Source organism: Rana temporaria, chromosome 3 (genome assembly GCF_905171775.1).
Source record: "Rana temporaria chromosome 3, aRanTem1.1, whole genome shotgun sequence".
Taxonomy (NCBI): domain Eukaryota; kingdom Metazoa; phylum Chordata; class Amphibia; order Anura; family Ranidae; genus Rana; species Rana temporaria.
In genome coordinates, this window is record NC_053491.1 from 8,200,360 (window position 1) to 8,221,406 (window position 21,047).

The window sequence follows — 21,047 nt, forward strand, 5'->3', positions numbered from 1 at the left end:
CAGCGGCGGCCGAAGTATTGCATCCTAAGATCCGACGGTGTAAGTCAATTACACCTGTCGGATCTTAGGGGTATCTATGTGGAAATGATTCTATGAATCAGCCGCATAGATAGAAGAACATATACGACGGCGTATCAGGAGATACGCCGTCGTATCTGTTCTGTGAATCTGGCCCAAAATTCCTAAGTTACATCCCGTGAGAAAGGGAAAAAAATAAGTGAATTAAATCAGTATAAGAGGCTTCTAAGAGCCACACTATCACCTGACCCAACACTCATTAAATTAATAATTAAAAAAAAAAGTGCATTTTAAAGTAAGTAAAAAACCCTGAGGATTACCCCAACCCTTACTACCGTGCCTATATCCTCCCCATTACCCCAATCCTTATGTGTTCACATTCTTCCCTCCCTGGTTCTTTAACCACCTCTCCCAACCACTCATCCTGATCTTACCACCACTGTAATTCCCCTTTGGGGATACTAACGGACCCCCCCCCCCCCTATCAAATATTCCCCCCTTTGCATATTTTATGTATTAACCGCTTAAGCCCCGGACCATTTTGTTGCTAAAGGACCTTGCCCCCTTTTGCGATTCGGCCCTGCGTCGCTTTAACTGACAATTGCACGGTCGTGCGACGTGGCTCCCAAACAAAATTATTGCATTTTTATTAATCTTTTTTTTTTTACTACTAATGGCGGCGATCAGCGATTTTTTTTCGTGACTGCGACATTATGGCGGACACATCGGACACTTTTGACACATTTTTGGGACCATTGTCATTTTCACAGCAAAAAATGCATTAAAAATGCGTCCTTTTTTTCCCCACAAATAGAGCTTTCTTTTGGTGGTATTTGATCACCTCTGTGGTTTTTTTTTTTGCGCTATAAACAAAAATAGAGCGACAATTTTGAAAAAAATGCAATATTATTTACTTTTTTGCTATAATAAACATCCCCCAAAAATATATTAAAATATTTTTTTCCCCCTCAGTTTAGGCGGATACGTATTCTTCTACCTATTTTTGGTAAAAAAAAATCGCAATAAGCGTGTACTGATTGGTTTGCACAAAAGTTATAGCGTCTACAAAAGGGGATATTTTTATGGCATTTTTAATATTTTTTTTTTTTTTTTTTTTTACTAGTAATGGCGGCGATCAGCGATTTTTTTTTTTTTTGTCATTACTGCGACATTATGGCGGACACATCGGACGCTTTTGACACTATTTTGGGACCACTGTCATTTATACAGCGATCAGTGCTATAAAAATGCACGGATTACTGTGAAAATGACACTGGCAGTGAAGGGGTTGACCTGTAGGGGGCGCTGAAGGGGTTAAAAGGTCACTAAAGGCAGAATAAAAAATAAATAAAAAATAACAAACATGTTATACTTACCTCCAGAGTGGCCCCTAATCCAGTCTTCTGGGGTCCCTTGGCGGCTGTCTCAGCTCCTCCTCGCAAAAGCTTTCCACCTTCATGCGAGCGGGCTGGCATGGTGGAAAGCTTTTGCGAGCGCGCTCCCGTGATACAGCTGCGGGCATACCCGCCGACTGTATCACTCGGCCCCGCCCCCGGCGCACCGCGTCATGCGCTGTGATTGACAGCAGCGCCAGCCAATGGCTGCGCTGCTATCAATCCGTCCAGCCTAGCCAATCAACGGCCAGGCTGGAAACCGAAGACCATCACGTGGACATGCGCTGGACTTTCGAGGGGTCAGGTAAGTAAAACGGGGGTTCGGGGGGGGGGGGGCGCTACCATCGGATGTTTTTTCACCTTAATGCATAGGATGCATTAAGGTGAAAGAACATTTACCTTTACAACCCCTTTAAGTGTGACCCAAGGGAGTGATTCTTACTGTGTGGGGGGGCGTGGCTTGGCGTGTGACGTCACTGATCGTCGTTCCCTATGACAGGGAACAGACAATCACTGACAGGCTCACTAGGAAGAACGGGGAAAGGTTTGTTTACACTCACCTCTCCTCGTTCTTCAGCTCTGTGACCCGATCGCGGGACACCGGCAGCGATCGGGGGGTCCGCGGGCGCGGTCACGCAGCTCAGGACCGGGTCGCCAGCGCGCGGCCCACGGCTGGGCTTTTAAAGGCGACGTACCTGTACGTGCTTATGCCCAGACGTGCCACTCTGCTGATGTATATCGGCGTTAGGCGGTCCTTAAGTGGTTAACCACTTCCAGACCGCCGCATGTACATTTATGTCGGCAGAATGGCCCGTACAGGCACATTGGCGTACCTGTACGTGCCTGCCTAGACGTGGGTCGGGGGTCCAATTGGGACCCCCCCCGCTTCATGCGGCGGTCGGATTCCCGCGGGGAGCGGTCAGGGATGAGGGGGCGGCTATTCGTTTATAGCCGCTCCGTCGCGATCGCTCCCCGGAGCTGAAGAACGGGGAGATCCGTATGTAAACACGGCTTCCCCGTGCTTCACTATGGCGGCGTATCGATCGAGTGATCCCTTTTATAGGGAGAATCGATCGATGACGTCAGACCTACAGCCACACCCCCCTACAGTTGTAAACACACACTAGGGGAAACATAACTCCTACAGCGCCCCCTGTGGTTAACTCCCAAACTGCAACGGTCATTTTCACAACAAACAATGCAATTTTTGCTGTGAAAATGACAATGGTCCCAAAAATGTGTCAAAATTGTCCAAAGTGTCCGCCATAATGTCGCAGTCACGAAAAAAATCGCTGATCGCCGCCATTAGTAGTAAAAAAAAAAAAAAAATATTTATCCCCTATTTTGTAAACGCTATAAATTTTGCGCAAACCAATCGATAAACGATTATTGCGATTTTTTTTTTTACCAAAAATAGGTAGAAAAATACGTATCGGCCTAAACTGAGGAAAATTTTTGGGGGATATTTATTATAGCAAAAAATATTGAATTTTTTTCAAAATTGTCGCTCTATTTTTGTTTATAGCGCAAAAAATAAAAACCGCAGAGGTGATCAAACACCACCAAAAGAAAGCTCTATTTGTGGGGAAAAAAGGACGCCAATTTTGTTTGGGAGCCACGTCGCACGACCGCGCAATTGTCAGTTAAAGCGACGCAGTTCCGAATCGCAAAAACTGTCCGGGTCCTTTACCTGCCTCTTAAGTGGTTAATGGACTTTTTTGTTCCTTTTGCTTCTATGATAAGTCCTCCTATACAGATTCCTTCTGGATGTTTTCAGTGATGGAATTTACAAGGTCAAGTGTGAACTTCACACCTCGTTGAGAGATTTGTCTGTAGCCAGTCCAACCTTCACCCAATGAGGAGTTAATGTTTGTCAGAACTCCGGTGTGTACAGACCATTGCCAGAAACCACAGGTCACTGGATTGGGCAACCCTGTCACCAACTACAAAAATGACAGCTAAAAGCACATAAAACTCAAGTGTTGTAAAGGGTAACTTCACTTTAATACAGGAAAAAATGGCAAAAAAAAAAGAATAAAAATAGAAATGATCTAGCGTATACAATTGTGACACAAGTCGTATTGTAATTGAATGTTATTAACCACTTAAGGACCGGACCGATATGCTGCTAAATGACCCAAGGGGTTTTTACAATTCGGCACTGCGTCGCTTTAATTGACAATTGCGCGGTCGTGCGACGTGGCTCCCAAACAAAATTGGCGTCCTTTTTTCCCCACAAATAGAGATTTCTTTTGGTGGTATTTGGTCACCTCTGCGGTTTTTATTTTTTGCGCTATAAACAAAAACAGAGCGCCAATTTTGAAAAAAATTCAATATTTTTTACTTTTTGCTATAATAAATATCCCCCAAAAATATATAAAAAAAAAATTTTTTCCTCAGTTTAGGCCGATACGTATTCTTCTACATATTTTTGGTAAAAAAAATCGCACTAAGCGTTTATCGATTGGTTTGTGCAAAATTTATAGCGTTTACAAAATAGGGGATAGTTTATTTTTTTTTTTATTTTTTTTTACTACCAATGACGGCGATCAGCGATTTTTTTCGTGACTGCGACATTATGGCGGACACTTCGGACAATTTTGACACATTTTTGGGACCATTGTCATTTTCACAGCAAAAAATGCATTTAAATTGCATTGTTTATTGTGAAAATGACAGTTGCAGTTTGGGAGTTAACCACAGGGGGCGCTGTAGGAGTTGGGGTTCACCTAGTGTGTGTTTACAACTGTAGGGGGGTGTGGCTGTAGGACTGACGTCATCAATTGTGTCTCCCCTATAAAAGGGATCACACGATCGATGCGCCGCCATAGTGAAGCACGGGGAAGCCGTGTTTACATACGGCTCTCCCCGTTCTTCAGCTCCGGGGAGCGATCGCGGGGGGGGGGGGGTGGCTAGAAACGAATAGCCGCGCCCTCGTCCTGAATCGCTCCTGAAGCCACGGGAACCGCCGCATGTACGGGGGGGGGGTCCCGATCGGACCCCCGACCCACGTCTAGGCAGGGACGTACAGGTACGCCAATGTGCCTGTCCGTGCCATTCTGCCGACGTAAATGTACATGCGGCGGTCCGGAAGTGGTTAAAATGACCTTTCCCTTTCAATCTGCAGCCGCTGTATTTTTCTGTAAAATGCAATATGGCCACCTGGAGGCGCTCTGTACACAGATGGTATACACAACGCCCCCCAGAAATTATTTTCTGCTTGTGTGATTGGCTCACGTGCAAGTCAGATTTTGGGCATCCCCTGCAACAAAAATGCCACTTTTGGTGAGATACTCCCAATAGGAAATCACATTTAAAGCAGTGGAGGCTGGTGTTTAATATTTTTTTTGGGGGGGGAAGCAAACAAACCTGGCCCCCTCACTCGCACTACAAACCCAACCACCACTCCATTCGCACATAGTGTCGGAGTGTCAGAGGCGCAGAGACTCCCAAATTAATGGAAGCAAGCAAACATTCACTGATGGGCGCTGGTGAGGCTGCATTTGATGGGCGCTGGTGAGGCTGCATTTGATGGGCGCTGGTGAGGCTGCATTTGATGGGCGCTGGTGAGGCTGCATTTGATGGGCACTGGTGAGGCTGCATTTGATGGGCGCTGGTGAGGCTGCATTTAATAGGCGCTGGTGAGGCTGCATTTGATGGGCGCTGGTGAGGCTGCATTTAATGGGCGCTGGTGAGGCTGCATTTGATGGGCGCTGGTGAGGCTGCATTTGATGGGCGTTGGTGATGCTGCATTTGATGGGCGTTGGTGAGGCTGCATTTGATGGGCGTTGGTGAGGCTGCATTTGATGGGCGCTGGTGAGGCTGCATTTGATGGGCGTTGGTGAGGCTGCATTTGTTAGGCACTGGTGAGGCTGCATTTGATGGGCGCTGGTGAGGCTGAATTTGATGGGCACTGGTGATGCTGCATTTGATGGGCGCTGGTGAGGCTGCATTTGATGGGCGCTGGTGAGGCTGCATTTGATGGGCGCTGGTGAGGCTGCATTTGATGGGCGCTGGTGAGGCTGCATTTGATGGGCGCTGGTGAGGCTGTATCGATGCGCACTGGTGAGGCTGCATTTGATGGGCACTGGTGAGGCTGCATTTGATGGGCGCTGGTGAGGCTGCATTTGATGGGCGCTGGTGAGGCTGCATTTGATGGGCGCTGGTGAGGCTGCATTTGATGGGCGCTGGTGAGGCTGCATTTGATGGACGCTGGTGAGGCTGCATTTGATGGGCGCTGGTGAGGCTGTATCGATGCGCACTGGTGAGGCTGCATTTGATGGGCACTGGTGAGGCTGCATTTGATGGGCGCTGGTGAGGCTGCATTTGATGGGCGCTGGTGAGGCTGCATTTGATGGGCGCTGGTGAGGCTGCATTTGATGGGCGCTGGTGAGGCTGCCTTTGATGGGCGCTGGTGAGGCTGTATTGATGCGCACTGGTGAGGCTGCATTGATGGGTGCTTGTGAGGCTACATTTTGCGCGTTCGGTGAATCGGTGAACCTGATTGGCTGAGACGTTTTTTGAGCTGCAAATGGCATAGGCTTTTTTGAGCTGTAAAAAAACCGAGGACCCTGTGTTTTTGAGCGCCAGCGTTTTATCAGCAGAAATGTCATTGGTCACTGTAGCCTCTGTAAACACAGGAAATTCACAGCCGTGTGCTTGTGGGTATAGCACAGAGAAGAGAAAACTAACTAAGATGGCAATGGCAAGTTCTGTATCCCAACTTTCTATAATCACTGCTGTTCAAGCACATCCTGAACTGTGGGATGTGGCACATGCTCTTCATGGAGATCATATTAGGAAGGTGAAGGCAAGTGGACAATTCACAACTTGTGGCAGGTGTCGTGGCAGGTGACGTGGCAGGTGACGTGGCCAGTGGACAATCCACAACTTGTGGCAGGTGTCGTGGCAGGTGACGTGGCCAGTGGACAATCCACAACTTGTGGCAGGTGACGTGGCCAGTTGACGTGGCCAGTGGACAATCCACAACTTGTGGCAGGTGACATGGCAAGTGGACAATCCACAACTTGTGGCAGGTGACGTGGCCAGGTGACGTGGCCAGTGAACAATCCACAACTTGTGGCAGGTGACGTGGCCTGGTGATTTGGCAAGTGGATAATCGACAACTTGTGGCAGGTGACGTGGCCAGTGGACAATCCACAACTTGTGGCAGGTGACGTGGCCAGTTGACGTGGCAGGTGACGTGGCCAGTGGACAATCCACAACTTGTGGCAGGTGACGTGGCCAGTTGACGTGGCCAGTGGACAATCCACAACTTGTGGCAGGTGACGTGGCCAGTGAACAATCCACAACTTGTGGCAAGTGGCATGGCCAGGTGACATGGCAGGTGACGTGGCCAGTGGACAATCCACAACTTGTGGCAGGTGACGTGGCCAGTTGACGTGGCAGGTGACGTGGCCAGTGGACAATCCACAACTTGTGGCAGGTGATGTGGCCAGTTGACGTGGCCAGTGGACAATCCACAACTTGTAGCAGGTGACGTGGCAGGTGACGTGGCCAGTGGACAATCCACAACTTGTGGCAGGTGACGTGGCCAGTTGACGTGGCCAGTGGACAATCCACAACTTGTGGCAGGTGACGTGGCCAGGTGACGTGGCCAGTGAACAATCCACAACTTGTGGCAAGTGGCATGGCCAGGTGACATGGCAGGTGACGTGGCCAGTGGACAATCCACAACTTGTGGCAGGTGACGTGGCCAGTTGACGTGGCCAGTGGACAATCCACAACTTGTAGCAGGTGACGTGGCCAGTTGACGTGGCAGGTGACGTGGCCAGTGGACAATCCACAACTTGTGGCAGGTGACGTGGCCAGTTGACGTGGCCAGTGGACAATCCACAACTTGTGGCAGGTGACGTGGCCAGGTGCTGTGGCCAGTGAACAATCCACAACTTGTGGCAGGTGACGTGGCCAGTGGACAATCCACAACTTGTGGCAGGTGACATGGCAGGTGACATGGCCAGTGGACAATCCACAACTTGTGGCAGGTGACGTGGCAAGTGACACGATAAATACCAGTACACTGCTGCTCTCTCAGCTGCTACTCACTCTGGTCTCACAAAATGGCAGAATGGTTAAATTATACAGTTTTTTTGAGCTTATGGAGGGTCTTATGATCTTTCACTGAAATTTGGGAGTGTATATAGCCTAGAGATGTGTTTTTCTTCAAAAAACGCTGCCTAACGCTAGCGCTAAAACACGCGCAAAAACGCTAATGCAAAACGCGGTAAAAATCGCGTTTTTTTAAACGCTGATTTGTCCAGGAGTCCTACCTAGCTTTACAGCTCGTTTTTAAAAACGTCCATGGAAATGAGGCCTAATTGTTGCCACTGTGCCCATTGTCGCCACTGTGCCCTTTGTCACCACTGTACCCATTGATGCCTCTGTGCCCATTGATGCCTCTGTACCCATTGATGCCTCTGTACCCATTGATGCCTCTGTGCCCATTGATGCCTCTGTGCCCTTTGTCACCACTGTACCCATTGATGCCTCTGTGCCCATTGTTGCCACTGTGCCCTTTGTCACCACTGTACCCATTGATGCCTCTGTGCCCATTGATGCCTCTGTGCCCTTTGTCACCACTGTACCCATTGATGCCTCTGTGCCCATTGATGCCTCTGTGCCCTTTGTCACCACTGTACCCATTGATGCCTCTGTGCCCATTGTTGCCACTGTGCCCTTTGTCACCACTGTACCCATTGATGCCTCTGTGCCCTTTGTCACCACTGTACCCATTGATGCCTCTGTACCCATTGATGCCTCTGTACCCATTGATGCCTCTGTGCCCATTGTTGCCACTGTGCCCTTTGTCACCACTGTACCCATTGATGCCTCTGTGCCCATTGATGCCTCTGTGCCCATTGTCACCACTGTACCCATTGATGCCTCTGTGCCCATTGATGCCTCTGTGCCCTTTGTCACCACTGTACCCATTGATGTCTCTGTGCCCATTGTTGCCACTGTGCCCTTTGTCACCACTGTACCCATTGATGCCTCTGTGCCCTTTGTCGCCGCTGTGCCCTGTAAAATGCACTTACCTTTCTGCTTCCACGTCCCTCGATGTCTTCTTCTCCCGCCCTCGATGACGCTTCAGCCAATCGGGTTACCGATAACCAGAATCGGTGAACCTGATTGGCTGAGACGTCCCCTGAATAGAGCATCTGGGAGACGAGGGCTGTACTGGGAAAGCCTATCGATAGGCACTTCCGCACAGCCAACCAGCTGCCGTTATTCTGGTATCCGGCGCCCAAGGTCCGGCCATCTGAATAGACCAGCGGCAGCGGCGACAATCACATACATTCATGCAATGCAATGAATGTATGTTATTTGCGAGAGCCAGAGGGGGCGGGGCTGCAGTTAGTAAAAACGACATTTTAACCACTTCCCGACCTCCGCATGTAAATGTACGTCCACAATATGGCACGTACAGGCACATGGGCGTTAATGTACGTCCTTGCCTATTAGCGGGTGGGGGGTCCGATCGGGACCCCCCCGCTACATGCGGCGGTCGGGTTCGCTCGGGGAGCGATCCGGGACCACGGCGCAGCTATTTGTTTATAGCCGCTCCGTCGCGATCGCTCCCCGGAGCTGAAGAACGGGGAGAGCCGTATGTAAACACGGCTTCCCCGTGCTTCACTGTGGCGGCGTATCGATCGCGTCATTCCCTTTATAGGGAGACTCGATCGATGACGTCATTCCTACAGCCACACCCCCCTACAGTTGTAAACACACACTAGGTGAACCCTAACTCCTACAGCGCCCCCTGTGGTTAACTCCCAAACTGCAACTGTCATTTTCACAATAAAGAATGCAATTTAAATGCATTTTTTGCTGTGAAAATGACAATGGTCCCAAAAATGTGTCAAAATTGTCCGAAGTGTCCGCCATAATGTCGCAGTCACGAAAAAAAATTGCTGATCGCCGCCATTAGTAGTAAAAAAAAAAAACTTAATAAAAATGCAATAAAACTATCCCCTATTTTGTAAACGCTATAAATTTTGCGCAAACCAATCGATAAACGCTTATTGCGATTTTTTTATACTAAAAATATGTAGAAGAATACGTATCGGCCTAAACTGAGGGAAAAAAATGTTTTTATATATGTTTTTGGGGATATTTATTATAGCAAAATGTAAAAAATATTGCATTTTTTTCTAAATTGTCGCTCTATTTTTGTTTATAGCGCAAAAACTAAAAACCGCAGAGGTGATCAAATACCACCAAAAGAAAGCTCTATTTGTGGGGAAAAAAGGACGCCAATTTTGTTTGGGAGCCACGTCGCACGACCGCGCAATTGTCTGTTAAAGCGACGCAGTCCCGAACTGTAAAAACACCTTGGGTCTTTAGGCTGCATATTGGTCCGGGGCTTAAGTGGTTAAAATAAATTCTTAAAGGGCCCTTTTTTAGTAGTAATAATTTTTTTTTCACGTTCTTTGCTCTGGAAAGGACGAGCGTGCGGCGATTTGTACGTTGATTTTTTTTATTGAGTCACACAGGATTGTCACCATGCGGCGCTCCGTCAAGTTAGGTCGCTACAAAACCAGTCTGACGAGTCCTGAGTGTTTGGGGCAACAGACAGAATGTAAAGCATGTGAGGAGGAGTAGAGCGGCGGCAGAGGAGGGAGAAGGTGAAGACGGCGACAGAAGGCTGATGTCAAAGTGCGGACGTGAGACCGACCGCGAGGATGGGAGAGTAAAGGGGGCGTCCTCCCTGAGCTTCTAAGGTGAGTGTGGAAGGAGATACATTGTTTCAGCTTTCTTCTTTTTCATTAATGAATTTCTCTGTAAGGTTCCGTTCACCTCGGATTGCGAGCAGAACTCGTTCCAGAAACATGCTTGTAATCCAAAGCATTTTGAATTTTATTTACAGGGTATAAAAGAGAAGAGAGGCGCCTCTAAGTGTAGCAATAAGTTGCTAAATATTGTACCTTCATTAACCACTTAAGACCCGGACCGAAATGCAGCTAAAGGACCCGGCCAGTTTTTGCGATTCGGCACTGCGTCGCTTTAACTGACAATTGCGCGGTCGTGCGACGCGGCTCCCAAACAAAATTGGCGTCCTTTTTCCCCCACAAATAGAGCTTTCTTTTGGTGGTATTTGATCACCTCTGCGGTTTTTATTTTTTGCGCTATAAACAAAAATAGAGCGACAATTTTGAAAAAAAAAATTCAATATTTTTTCCTTTTTGCTATAATAAATATCCCCCAAAAAAATTTCCCTCAGTTTAGGCCGATACGTATTCTTCTACCTATTTTTTGGTAAAAAAAATTGCAATAAGCGTTTATCGATTTGGTTTGCGCAAAACTTATAGGGGTAGATCCACAGAGCGAGTACTTTCAAATTTCCCGCGTCATATCTTTAGTTTGAATCCTCAAACCAAGATACGACGGCATCCGGGTTAGATCCGACAGGCGTACAGCTTCGGATCTAAGATGCAATTCTTCGGCGTCCGCTGGGTGGCATTCGCGTAGTTTTCCGCGTCGGATATGCAAATTGGCTATTTCCCACGATCGTACGCGCAGCCGACGCATTCTCTTACGTCGCCTGTAGACGGCTTTTTCCGGCGTATATTTAAAGCTGCTATTTTGTGGCGTATAGTTAGACTTGCCATGTTAAGTATGGCCGTCGTTCCCGCTTCGAAATTTGAATTTTTTTTATTTTTTTGCGTAAGTCGTCTGTGAATCGGGATGAACGTAATTCACGTCTAAGTTAAAAAAAATGACGTCGTTGCGATGTCATTTAGCGCAATGCACGGCGGGAAATTTAGAAATGGAGCATGCGCAGTTCATTCGGCGTGGGGACGCACTTCATTTAAATGAAACACGCCCCCTTATCGCCGATTTGAATTCCGCGCCGTTACGCCGCTTGAGATACACTATACCGCCGTGACTTACGGCGCAAATTCTTTGGGGATTCGAACCAAAAAAAGTAAGTAAGGCGGCGTAGGTGTATCTCAGATCCGCTGCGCCGGGGCAGACCTTTGTGGATCTGCCCACTTCAGCCCCGGACCATTTGGCTGGCGAAAGACCCGGCCACTTTTTGCAATTCGGCACTGCGTTGCTTTAACTGACGATTGCGCGGTCGTGCGACGTGGCTCCCAAACAAATCTGGCGTCCTTTTTTTCCCCACAAATAGAGCTTTCTTTTGGTGGTATTTGATCACCTCTGCGGTTTTTATTTTGTGCGCTATAAACAAAAAAAGAGCGAACATTTTGAAAAAAAATGCAATATTTTTTACTTTTTGCTATAATAAATATCCCCCAAAATATATATATTTTTTCCCTCAGTTTAGGCCGATACGTATTCTTCTACGTATTTTTGGTAAAATAAAAATGCCAATAAGCGTTTATTGATTGGTTTGCGCAAAAGTTATAACGTTTACAAAATAGGGGATAGTTTTATGGAATTTTTATTAATATTTTTTGACCATTGTCATTTTTACAGCGATCAGTGCTATAAAAATTCACTGACTGCTGTAAAAATGACACTGGCAGGGAAGGGGTTAACCTGTCGGGGGCGTTGAAGGGGTTAAGTGTGACCTAGGGAGTAATTCTAACTGTTAAGGGGCGTGGCTTGCCATGACCCTTCACTGATCGATGTTCCCGATGACTGCCGATCAGCGACATGTCACTAGGAAGAACGGGGAGATGTTGGGCTAGATTCAGTAAGAAGTTACGTCGGCGTATCTGTTGATACGCGGCGTAACTTCTAGGATGCGCCGGCGTATCTTTTTTTCTGTATTCAGAAAGCAAGATACGCCGGAATTTTGCTAAGATACGACCGACGTAAGTCTCTTACGCCGTCGTATCTTGGGGTGCATATTTACGCTGGCCGCAAGGTGGCGCTTCCGTTGATTTCGGCGTAGAATATGCAAATGAGCTAGATACGCCGATTCAGAAACGTACGTGCGCCCGGCGGATTTTTTTTTACGTCGTTTACGTAAGGCTTTTTCCGGCGTAAGGTTACTCCTGCTATATGAGGAGTATCCAATGTTAAGTATGGCCGTCGGGACAGCGTCGAATTTTGCATCGTTTGCGTAAGTCGTTCGCGAATAGGGCTTTGCGTAAGTTACGTTGAAAGCATTGACTATTTGCAACGTGATTAGGAGCATGCGCACTGGGATACGTTCACGGACGGCGCATGCGCCGTTCGTTAAGAGATGTCATTTACGTGGGGTCATGTTTTATTTACATAAAACACGCCCACCTCTTCACAATTTGAATTCGGCGCGCTTACGCCGGCAGATTTACGCTACGCCGCCGTAACTTAGGACGCAGGTTCTTTGTGAATCCAGCCCCATTCTCACTAAGTTACGGCGGCGTAGCGTATCTGAGATGTTCCTGAGATACGCTACGCCCGCACAAACTTACGGCGGGCTATCTAAATCTAGCCCGTTGTGTTTACACTGACATCTCACCGTTCTTCAGCTCTGTGACCCGATCGCGAGACACCGTCGGACATCGAGTCCGTGGGTCCCGCGGGCACGGTCACAGAGCTTGCGACAGGGTCGCGAGTGTGCTGCCAGTGGCAAATTAAAGGGGACGTATATATACTCCCATTTGCGCAGCTGTGCCATTCTGTTGACGTCTAAGTTTGTGCGGCGGTCGGCAAGCAGTTAAAGATACGCTATTACTAGCAGCTGTTGCTACAACATATCACAGAATATAATTTGTCACATGCAGCAAGCCTTGGGTGTATACATGGATCAGCCATAACCTTATGACCACTGACAGGTAACATTGATTATCTTGTGACAATGGCACCTGAAAGTGGGTGGGATATATTAGACAGCCAGTGAACATGTTGGCCCTGAAGTTGAAGGCAAGAAAAAAAAGGGCAATTGTAATGATTTGACATGGGCCAGATGACTGGGTCACAGCCAATTATAATTCAGCTCTTGTCAAAATCGCTCGAATCCTTACACTTGCCCTCCTTCTTTTTTCTTTTTTTTTGCCTTGAATATGTCATCTGGGACAATATGTTCACTTGACTCGAAAATTGCAGCTCTTGTGGGATGTTCCTGATCTGCAGTGGTCAGGACCGACCAAAAGTGGTCCAAGAAAGGAAAACTGGAGAGCCAGCGACAAGGTCATCGGTGTTCAAGGCTCACTGATTGGACATGGGGAGGGAAGACTCCTTGATGGAGGTGGGGAGGGAATGCTCATTGGTGGAGGTGTGGGGAGCAAAGGCTCATTGATTGGACATGGGGAGGGAAGGCTCCTTGATGGAGGTGGGGAGGGAAGGCTCATTGATGGAGATGGGGAGGGAAGGCTCATTGATGGAGGTGGGGGAGGGAAGGCTCATTGATGGAGGTGGGGAGGGAAGGCTCATTGATGGAGGTGGGGAGGGAAGGCTCATTGATGGAGGTGGGGAGGGAAGGCTCATTAATGGAGGTGGGGAGGGAAGGCTCATTGATGGAGGTGGGGAGGGAAGGCTCATTGATGGAGGTGAGGAGGGAAGGCTCATTGATGGAGGTGGGGAGGAAAGGCTCATTGATGGAGGTGGGGAGGAAAGGCTCCTTGATGGAGGTGGGGAGGGAAGGCTCCTTGATGGAGGTGGGGAGGGAAGGCTCCTTGATGGAGGTGGGGAGGGAAGGCTCATTGATGGAGGTGGGGAGGGAAGGCTCATTGATGGAGGTAGGGAGGAAAGGCTCCTTGGTGGAGGTGGGAGCAAAGGCTTCTTGGTGTAGGTGGGGGGAGTGAAGGCTTCTTGATTGAGGTGGGGAGGAAAGGCTCCTTGATGGAGGTGGGGAGGGAAGGATCATTGATGGAGGGTGGGGGAGCAAAGGCTCCTTGATGGAGGTGGGGAGGGAAGGCTCATTGATGGAGGTGGGGAGGGAAGGATCATTGATGGAGGTGGGGGGGTGAAGGCTCATTGATGGAGGTGGGGACGGAAGGCTCCTTGGTGGAGGTGGGGAGCAAAGGCTTCTTGATGGAGGTGGGAGCGAAGGCTCCTTGGTGGAGATGGGAGGGAAGGCTCCTTGGTGGAGGTGGGGAGCGAAGGCTCCTTGATGGAGGTGGGGGAGGGAAGGCTCCTTGGTGGAGGTGGGGAGCAAAGGCTTCTTGATGGAGGTGGGAGCGAAGGCTCCTTGGTGGAGATGGGAGGGAAGGCTCCTTGGTGGAGGTTGGGAGGGAAGGCTCCTTGATGGAGGTGGGGGAGGGAAGGCTCATTGATGGAGGTGGGTAGGCGCCAGAGTCGCCAGAGTTGCTCACTTGTGCCAGAGTCGCCAGAGTTGCTCACTTGTGCCAGAGTCGCCAGAGTTGCTCCCTTGCGCCAGAGTCGCCAGAGTTGCTCCCTTGAGCCAGAGTCGCCCCCTTGCGCCAGAGTCGCCAGAGTCGCTCCCTTGCGCCAGAGTCACCAGAGTTGCTTCCTTGCGCCAGAGTTGCTCCCTTGAGCCAGAGTCCCTCCCTTGCCCCAGAGTCCCAAGAGCCCCCCTTTACAATCTAAAGCAAGGATCCTCAAACTATGGCCCTCCAGCTGTTGTGGAACTACATATCCCATGAGGCATTGTAAAACTCTGACATTCTCAGACATGACTAGGCATGATGGGAATTGTAGTTCCTGAACAACTGGAGGGCCGTCGTTTGAAGACCCCTGATCTAAAGGAACTCTGCGAGTTCAGATGTAAAAGGAGAACTCTGTAGATTCGGGTATAAAGGGGAACTCTGATGTAAAGGGGGGACTCTTGTGATTTAACTTTTACATGATTAGAAATGTTATTTATTCGCAAGATAAATGTATCGTTTACGCTCTCAAATAAATTGCTTTGCGCCGCTAAAGTGTTCGGGATTGACGTAAAGAAAAGGTGACGCCCCTAGTGGGTGGTCGTAATGTTATGGCTGATCAAAGTACGTTTTTTTGAAGCTTTTCTTTCTTAGAAGTTTGTTTTTCTTCTTTATAATAATGAATTCCTCTCTCTTTCGGTGACATGTCTCTCCGGTGTTATTGGCAGCTGCTCCACCATTGTTCCCAGGCATGCAGCACAGCTCTGGGTGTGTATGAAAGGCAAAGGGCAGGGTGGGGATTAAACCTGCTCTACATGGGAAGTAACCGACGTCTTCAGTGTCAGTTGAGGTCGTTACGTCATTGGGTTTTATAGATTGAAGCGTGAGCTCTTAGGGTCAGGCTTCCAGTGTTCACCCGTCGGCCCTGGTCACGTAGTCGCCCTCCGCGCGCTCGTCAATCCCAGAGCTGGAGGAGATTGATTTTTTTTTTCCCAATTACATTTTAACTCGCCCTTCCCATTTTTTTGATTACTGATTAACCAGTGAAATATTCCTCTTTATTTCAATGCTGTGAGGACATGACATTGAATTACAAACAGACGTTCACTTGACAGGCAGGTGGAGGAGATTTGTCGGCGGAGAAGTGGGTGTGTGGAGGAGATTTGTCGGTAGAGGTGGAGAAGTGTGGGTGTGTGCGGAGGACTCGCTTTTCCATCCGTTGGGTCATCCAGAGCCTGGCACCAAGAGAGGATCCGGATTATGGGAAGATTAGAGAGCCGGACAAGGTAGGCGTCCGGTCCGGGCGTCAGAACCCAACCGGACTCCTTGGATAGAAAAGTATGGATGTCTGAAGATTCTCCGCACAGGAGATTGAGGAAGTGGCCTCTTCTGTCCTTTACAGCAGATTTCTAACAGCTGCAGGAAGTAGAATGTGAAAATTGCTCATGGCAGCAAATTAAAACCTAAATAGGGGCTAATATTTAAATAAGGTAGTCACTCCTACCCTGTACACCCCACCGTTATCACGCCGTATTACCTTCTATATATTCTTTACATTTCTCTTTGAGTAATATCATATACAATCATTATTATTATTGTTATTTTTGTTTTATTTATATTGTATTATTTTTGTTTTATTTATATTGTATTATTTTTGTTTTATTTATATTGTATTATTTTTGTTTTATAATATTGTATTAAGTTTGCGTTGTTGTTGTTGTTGTTGTTGTTGTTGTTGTTGTTGTAATAATAATAATAAAACAAATATAATATTATTATTAATATTACTACAAGCATACAATTTAAACCTCAAAAGGGGCGGGATTTGTCAGGGCAACAAAAAATTGAACTAAAAAAAGTCATAAAAAATATACAAATTTATTACATAATATCAATACTTGTCATCAGTTGGTCTGGTGACGGGTATCCAATGACGGACAGTGTCATTGTCACATTTCTATTTTGAATCCTTTATATTTTTTTTTTCTGCATTATTCTATTTTTCAAATGTATTTATATTATGTAATACATTTGTATATTTTTTTATGACTTTTTGAGTTCAACTTTTTGTTGCCCTGAAAATACCGCCCCTTTTTTGAGGTTTTCCATTTTTCACTAATAAGGGAATTCTGGCAACTCCATGCCTCTGTACATGAGTTGATTTTTTTCTAGCATACAATTTAATATAATAAAACAAACAACATACATAATAAAATATGACAACAAATATAATAATAAAAAAAATACAATATAATAAAGCAAATAATATTACTACAAACAGAAGACAACAAAACAAAAATATCAACAAAAATAATACAATATAACATATCATATACAACCGTTATTATTGTTTTATTATATTTTATTACATTGTATTATTATTTTTGTTTTATAATATTGTATTAAGTTTGCGTTGTTGTTGTTGTAATAATAATAATAATAATAATAATAATAATAATAATAAAAATAATAAATAATAATAAAAAAACAAATGTAATATTATTATTAATATTACTACAAGCATACAATTTAATATAATAAAACAAACAACATACATAATAAAATATGACAACAAATATAATAATTTAAAAAAATACAATATAATAAAGCAAATAATATTACTACAAACAGAAGACCATAAAACAAAAATATCAACAAAAATAATACAATATAACATATCATATACAACCATTGAATCTGAAGATTCTCCGCACAGGAGATGTAGGAAGTGGCCTCTTCTGTCCTTTACAGCAGATTTCTAACAGCTGCAGGAAGTAGAATGTGAAAATTGCTCATGGCAGCAAAAAAAAACTAAATAGGGGCTAATATTTAAAAAAAGGTAGTCGCTCCTACCCTGTACACCCCACCGTTATCATGCCGTAATACGTTCTATATATTCTTTATATTTCTCTTTGAGCAATATCATATACAATCATTATTATTATTGTTATTTTTGTTTTATTATATTGTATTATTTTTGTTTTATTTATATTGTATTATATTTGTTTTATAATATTGTATTATTTTTGTTTTATTTATATTGTATTATTTTTGTTTTATTTATATTGTATTATTTTTGTTTTATAATATTGTTCAACTTTTTGTTGCCCTGAAAATCCCGCCCCTTTTGAGGTTTTCCATTTTTCACTAATAAGGGATGTTGGAAACTACATGCCTCTGTACATGAGTTGATTTTTTCTAGCATACAATTTGATATAATAAATAATATATATATATATATCTATATATATATAATATTTATATATATATATTAATATAATAAATAATAAAAAATATTAAAAATAAAAAATACAATATAATAAAACAAATAATATTACTACAAACAGAAGACAATAAAACAAAAATAACAACAAAAATAATACAATATAATAAAACAAATATAATAATAATAATAATATTTGTTTTATTATATTGTATTATTTTTGTTATTTTAGTTTTATTATATTGTCTTCTGTTTGTAGTAATATTATTTGTTTTATATTGTATTTTCTTTATATTATATTTGTTTTATCATATTTTATTATGTATGTTGTTTAATATAATAAAACAAACAACATACATAATAAAATATGACAAAACAAATATAATAATAAAAAAATACAATATAATAAAGCAAATAATATTACTACAAACAGAAGACAATAAAACAAAAATATCAACAAAAATAATACAATATAACATATCATATACAACCATTGAATCTGAAGATTGGTGCCATTGAATCTGAAGATTCTCCGCACAGGAGATGTAGGAAGTGGCCTCTTCTGTCCTTTACAGCAGATTTCTAACAGCTGCAGGAAGTAGAATGTGAAAATTGCTCATGGCAGCAAATTAAACCTAAATAGGGGCTAATATTTAAAAAAGGTAGTCGCTCCGACCCTGTACACCCCACCGTTATCACGCCCTATTAAGTTCTATATATTCTTTATATTTCTCTTTGAGTAATATTATATACAATCATTATTATTATTGTTATTTTTGTTTTATTATATTGTATTATTTTTGTTTTATAATATTGTATTATTTTTGTTTTATAATATTGTATTAAGTTTGCGTTGTTGTTGTTGTTGTTGTTGTTGTTGTTGTAATAATAAAACAAATATAATAATATTATTGTTAATATTACTACAAGCATACAATTTAAACCTCAAAAGGGGCGGGATTTTCAGGGACACAACAAAATTGAACTAAAAAAAGTCATAAAAAATATTCAAATTTATTACATAATATCAATACTTGTCATCAGTTGGTCTGGTGACGGATATCCAATGACGGACAGTGTCATTGTCACATTTCTATTTTGAAGCCCTGGTTCACACTGGGCTGCGGGAGTGAAGCCGTGCGAGTTCAGCTGATCTCGCACGATTTCACTCCCGCCGGCAGTCCCGATTTCGGCCGCGATTTAAGAGACATCTGTGCAGGTTTCTGCACAGATGTCTATGTAAATCGCGGCCCGAAATCGCAAAAAGTAGTACAAGAACTACTTTTTGAAATCGGTGCAGCGCCGCAGATGCGGCGTCGCACCGATTAGGACGGCGCCATTGCCGACAATTGGCGGCATTTGAGATGCGATTTCACATGTGAAATCGCATCTCAAATCGAATGAAATCGCACCCAGTGTGAACCTGGGCGAATCCTTTATATTTTTTTTTTGCTGCATTATTCTATTTTTCAAATGTATTTATATTATGTAATACATTTGTATATTTTTTTATGACTTTTTGAGTTCAACTTTTTGTTGCCCTGAAAATACCGCCCCCTTTTTTGAGGTTTTCCATTTTTCACTAATAAGGGATGTTGGCAACTACATGCCTCTGTTGATTTTTTTCTAGCATACAATTTAATATAATAAAACAAACAACATACATAATAAAATATGACAGAACAAATATAATAATAAAAAAATACAATATATTAAAACAAATAATATTACTGCAAACAGAAGACAATAAAACAAAAATAACAACAAAAATAATACAATATAATAAAACAAATATAATAATAATATTTGTTTTATTATATTGTATTATTTTTGTTGTTATTTTAGTTTTATTATATTGTCTTCTGTTTGTTGTAATATTATTTGTTTTTATTGTAATTTCTTATTATTATATTTGTTTTATCATATTTTATTATGTATGTTGTTTAATATAATAAAAAAAAACATACATAATAAAATATGACAAAACAAATATAATAATAAAAAATAATAATACAATATAATAAAGCAAATAATATTACTACAAACAGAAGACAATAAAACAAAAATAACAACAAAAATAATACAATATAATAAAACAAATATAATAATAATAATAATAATAATATTTGTTTTATTATATTGTATTATTTTTGCAAAAATGTATAAGACATTTTTATTTTTGGAGTGCGGCCGTCCCGGTTCTTTCTTATACATTTTTGCATACTATTGCAGTGCCTGCACCCAAGTGTTTGGACTCCAATTTGCTGTTCTCTGGGACCTCTGAGCGGTAAACTTTCTTTATTGTATTATTGTTGTTGTTATTTTCGTTTTATTATATTGTCTTCTGTTTGTAGTAATATTATTTGTTTTATATTGTATTTTCTTATTATTATATTTGTTTTATCATATTTTATTATGTATGTTGTTTGTTTTATTATATTAAATTGTATGCTTGTAGTAATATTAATAATATTATATTTGTTTTATTATTATTATTATTTTATTATTCTTTATTTGTAGTAGGTTGTAGTAGTGGTAGTAGTAGTAGTAGTATAATAACAATAACCATATTAATACAATAGAATGATAAAACAAATATAATAATAATATACCTTCAAGCATAATACAAATAAAAAAATTATCTTGTATGTGTTGCTGTTTGTTATTGTTGATGACAACAACAATATAATATTATTATTATTAGTATTAGTATTAGTATTAGTATTAGTATTAGTATTACAAGCATAATACAATATAATAAAACAAAAAAACATACATAATAAAATATGACATAATAATAATATTTGTTTTTTTATTATTATTATTTTATTCTATATTTGTAGTAGTAGTATAACAATAACCATATTAATACAATAGAATGATAAAACAAATATAATAATATTGCTACAAACAAATAATAAAATAATCTTGTATTTGTTGCTGTTGTTTGTTATTGTTAATGACAACAACAATATACTGCATTAATAATATTATTATTATTATTATGTTGTATTAGGTGGTGTTGACAGTTATTATTATTATTATTATTATTATTATTATTATTATTAATATTATTATTAATAACTGTCAATACCACCTAATAGAACATAATAATATTGTTGTTGTCGTCAACAATAATAAACAGCAACAAATACAAGATTATTTTATTAT

The 21,047-nt window shown here is 42.8% G+C and overlaps 1 protein-coding gene across 8 annotated transcripts in view; it reads left to right on the forward strand.

The window, feature by feature from the left end:
* The window catches only part of PAQR5 (progestin and adipoQ receptor family member 5), a 96,462-nt gene that overhangs the window by 28,348 nt on the left and 47,067 nt on the right, over positions 1–21,047 (forward strand). The window contains exons 1-2 of one of the 8 annotated variants that reach the window (XM_040342207.1): positions 9,986–10,153; positions 20,109–20,163. The exons of 1 other annotated variant lie outside the window; for it this stretch is intronic. The gene's annotated coding sequence lies outside the window, so the exon portion shown is untranslated. 6 more of the 8 variants (XM_040342201.1, XM_040342209.1, XM_040342208.1 and 3 more) reach the window with 6 other exon arrangements.